This window comes from Mixophyes fleayi, chromosome 4 (genome assembly GCF_038048845.1).
Source record: "Mixophyes fleayi isolate aMixFle1 chromosome 4, aMixFle1.hap1, whole genome shotgun sequence".
NCBI classification, from domain to species: Eukaryota; Metazoa; Chordata; class Amphibia; order Anura; family Limnodynastidae; genus Mixophyes; species Mixophyes fleayi.
In genome coordinates, this window is record NC_134405.1 from 138,085,292 (window position 1) to 138,089,823 (window position 4,532).

A 4,532-nucleotide genomic window follows, 5' to 3' on the forward strand; every position below is an offset into this window, starting at 1 on the left:
ATTGCAAATGCTAGGTATAACTAATATTACTTTTTATACACCAAATAGTAACTCCAATGTCATAAAAGAACCAGTTTATACAGGTCTAGAGGCGAGAGCCTGAGGAAGGACACCCATCTCAAGGAACAGTGGCCAGATGAATCAGCCAATGGAGCGTCAAGTACTTAGGAGGTCATGACCTATAGCCTTTAATACTGTGTTTATCTTTGTGATGTCATAATGCTTTTTATGACTGTACAGTGTATAAATTGTTATCTCTGGCTTTGGAAATCAGAGCGCTCTGCTAGAAGCTTGTTGTTTGTGCCGACGGAGCAGGCGTATGCGCATCTGATACTTTGCCCTGTAATATACTTTGCGAATAAAACACTTGTAACTACAACGATCGCATCAGAAAATCTTTATTACATACAATATAACGAACATATCATGCCTGATATCATCTCAGTCTACCGGAGCTAGTCGCCAGGGATTCGTACCTGAAGAGCTTCATGCCAGCGAGTCGAATATGATGTTCAACACCATAGCCATCTCCCAAACTTGTAGGCACCACTAGGCTAATGTGTTAAATATATGGACATTTGTGTCTATGATTCTCACAAGGTGCCAGTCATCATTCTCACATTCCCAGTATACAATCACCACTATATGCCATTCATGGTCTACTCCAACACTCTTCGGAACTTCAGAGTGACCATGATATATCAAAGGTAGGGGTAACTCTGGTTGCTCAGGCACATCAGATAGATGTCTGGAGGGGTGGTACCGGTGGATCCTGATAACCACTACCCAATAGGATGATACTGGAATTTCCGTTCAAACTGGTATATGTGCAGAATGACCTAATTCTTCTGGGATTCTACTCCATCTATTGCAGTACTTCCCCACTATATAGACCGCCTTTTTCTTTAGGAGGCCAGTGTGGGTCGTAACGATCACAGTGTCCTATTTCCCAGTGACTTTTTGTTCCATACATGAAAAGATGGATATCTTCTTGTGCCCCACATTTGGTCTTTGCTGAGCCACATATCCTTGTCTTCCACATACAAAACAGTTTTGAAACAATTGATCTCGCTCTTCTTCCCCCCCAATTGTTCTTTATTGATTCTTCGAGATGGCTGCTACGACTCATCCACTCTGGAAGTATCCGTCCGCTTTCTTTAGTGTTAAAAGTTGTTCATTCTGCAACTTAAGAAGCTGCTGCTCTCTCTCTCTCGGCAGTTCAGCTTGGTGTTTACCACCATCACTTTTCTCAACATTCACTCTCTGGCCTCAATCGTGGCCTCTCCTTGCCTGACATAGTTGTGTAAATGAAAGTGGAGGTACACCAGGGGCTGAATTATGCAATTTCTGCGCTACAGGATTTTGGTTCTCCTCTAAATAAAGGATCATCCATCCACTTCACTTATCTGCTCTCGTATTGTATCTTGCCAAGTTATTCACACAAATTTGTCCATAGAAGCCATGAACAATGCACTCTAATCTTCCACTTCCTGATTCTTTAGAGGATGCATCCATCCCCTTAATATATGTAGTAGGAAACAAAGCACTACTTGGACCATCTTCTGTAGAACAGCTGGCCCACTGCACTGGTGATGAGCACCAGTAGCCACACAATGACCTAGTTCTGACCTCGTCCATTTGGAATTGCAAAATGGATTAAGTCCATCTCTACTGTCGCCATCAATAATTGGGTATTGATATACCCATTGATCAATGATTTTGCCACTGCATCCTGTGCAGTCTCTATGCAACTATTATGCCCTACTCAACAGATATCTATGATAGTTCTCCATACACTCCCAGGCAACATCCAGGAACCACATATCAGTCATCACACTACAGGTACACATCATCTACTGTTCGAGCTTGTATCAAGACAGCCACCATAGCGAGACTGAGTGGTCAGGTCGTGATTTCAGCAGTACCTTTAATGTAGCATTTTATTTGCACACTCAGATGAGAAGGGGTGATGATAAACATAGAACGTTAAGTGCGAGTGTGGGCTCACCTTATGTCTGGAACAGAGCCTCCATCCTAATCTTTGCGGTTGCTTGAAGGATACAGAAGGGACACTCCTGCCAGGGGTCGACTTTGCAGAGCCCCAGCACCTACCAGCAAGCCTCATTTATAGAGCCACACACAAAAGGCACTTATTTATAATAACCACAATTGTGCATTTATTAAAGGGGAGGTAGGGAAATGGTGAAAGAAAGGAAATTGGCAAAAGGCAATAAAACTATGCAGCCAATTGTAAGTACATTGTAAAAAAAATAATTAAAGGGATTGGTTAGATCAAGCAGCAGATAGTACAAACAAATTTCTGCAGAATATAACTATTAAAACACATGACGCTTCCCATGCAGATCATTCACACAAACTCATAGATGAATGCTTACTAAGTTCAGATCTCACTAAACAATCAAATTCTAACTAACCAATACACAGTTCTCATGAACAGTATACAATACTATTAACGGTTAGTGTTGGTGGTACACTTTGCTGGTGGTAACCCGGGTTACTTGTAGTATTGGAGAAAGAGCAATAAAAACTCTACTCTCTGTGGCACTTTTAGTGGTGGATGAAGTATGGAACACTCAGCATCTGAACAGGTAATATCGAGTAGATCTGCTTGTAATTTCTCAGGGCAGGCAGTGTATGGCTAATATAGCACTGAACACATGTGTATTGTCATATACCAAGTGGGCTGGATTGCAAGTGATGAGAGTATATGACAACTGAGAGTAGCTTAACTGCATCCAGAAGATAGTTCAACAAATAGATAGGATGATAGCTTTCCTCCTAGTCACCTTGATTTAGGTCCCTCTCCATTTACCGTGTCTGACAGTTGTTGATTCCTGTCCTGCCTCACCCCAAGTCGTTTACAATGACTTGATGATTGCCAACACACATGTAGTTGCTCATAAAGGATCACGCTGCTAGAACGGATAATCTCCCAGACTTCCTTCTCTCACCTTAACTAATGAGACTCCTCTCCGGTCTCTGACCTCTCTCTGTCAGTGCTTGCCTTGCTGACAGTCTCCCTACTCGAGCACTGCCTCCAACCGTTTCCTTAGAGGCTTCTCCCCAACTTCCACTTAACCCTACATTCTCTGCCTTACAAAGGCAAACTCAGTCTCTTCCAGTGGGGCTACATACATTATTCACAAGAAATTATTACAGAAAATAGAAGATCCAAGTCAGATGACAATAGGGATTGTTTTTACATTTGTAATTTACCTAACCAGATGTTTTATCGCATTGTTAAAAGTGGAGAAATATAAAAGTGAGAGCACACTTTCATTTCCGTCAGAGACTAGAATATGCCAGGCGTTCTCTTTATTGAATGGTTTGTGGAGAATGATTTACAAATTGTGGTAGAAGCTAACTATTGAATGTTAAAAAGGAAGATTAATTAAGGAACAAAAAGTTTTGAACAGGTTAAGGATAACTTTGGCCTAATGTAACAGATTAGGCTGGCTTTAGGAGGGCCATGCCATATAGTAAAATTGTCAAGATTCCCAACATGAAACCACAGAAAGAGTGTAGTTAACAAAGTGGGATTTAGTAAACACTGGTTACACAGGTTTCAAGATGAAGCAGCAGGCTTTTATAGGCCAGAGGCAGGTGCTAATCATCCTAAAATAACGAGGCAGTTCTGGCAAGTAAGAGCAGCCTGAGTACCCCAGTGGCCCCTTTGGTGGAACAGTGGTACTACAATCAACACACACACACACACAAAAACACACACACACGGTCCAACATAGTACCTGGCAGACAGGAGTTGCAGGATGCAGATCATGACAAAAATAAAATGATAAAAGATAGATGATTACTAACATCAAGGCATGAGTGAGAAAGGAGGAGAGGAGATCAATACAAAACTGACCCCTCCCAAAATTGCTGGATACTTAGCCTTCTTAATTCTCCAGTTCTACTTCCTCAATAGATTCATTGGAATAAAAATGGCTTCAAGAGCTGCATAACCAAAATTGTCAAAATCAGAGACCCTTGCCTTGCAGATAGTCTTCAGGAATACTGTTTTCACTACCGCTACACAACCCCTTTGCAGTTTAAAGCTCGCCCATAATTTGAGTCCAAAAGCTAGTAATGGTCTTAGTAACAAATAGTGCTGAAAGATAGGCAGTGTGTATGGTCTGGATAACACAAAAAGGAGGCCTGGTCTACTTTGCTAACACAGACAGGAAATGCAGTGTTTTGTGGGTCACAGCCAGGAAGTGGGGTGTTGTGTGGTAGGTTGCGAGCTATACTGTTGTGCAGGTGTAATAAGTGCTGGGTTGATTACTTGCAGAAATGCACAAAAGTGCTGTGTGAGCCACAAAAATAAATAAAAAAAAAAAAAAACACACAGAAAGGAAGCATTGTGCATTTGAGGCATAAGAGGGAAGTGCTGCATGGGTATAGGAAGAACACAGTGTGGGTCACTTGACAGAAAGCGTGCTGTTGTGTAAGTTGGAAAGAGAAGGCATAATACTTTATATAGTACAATACAAATGTAAGTAGACACGAGAAAG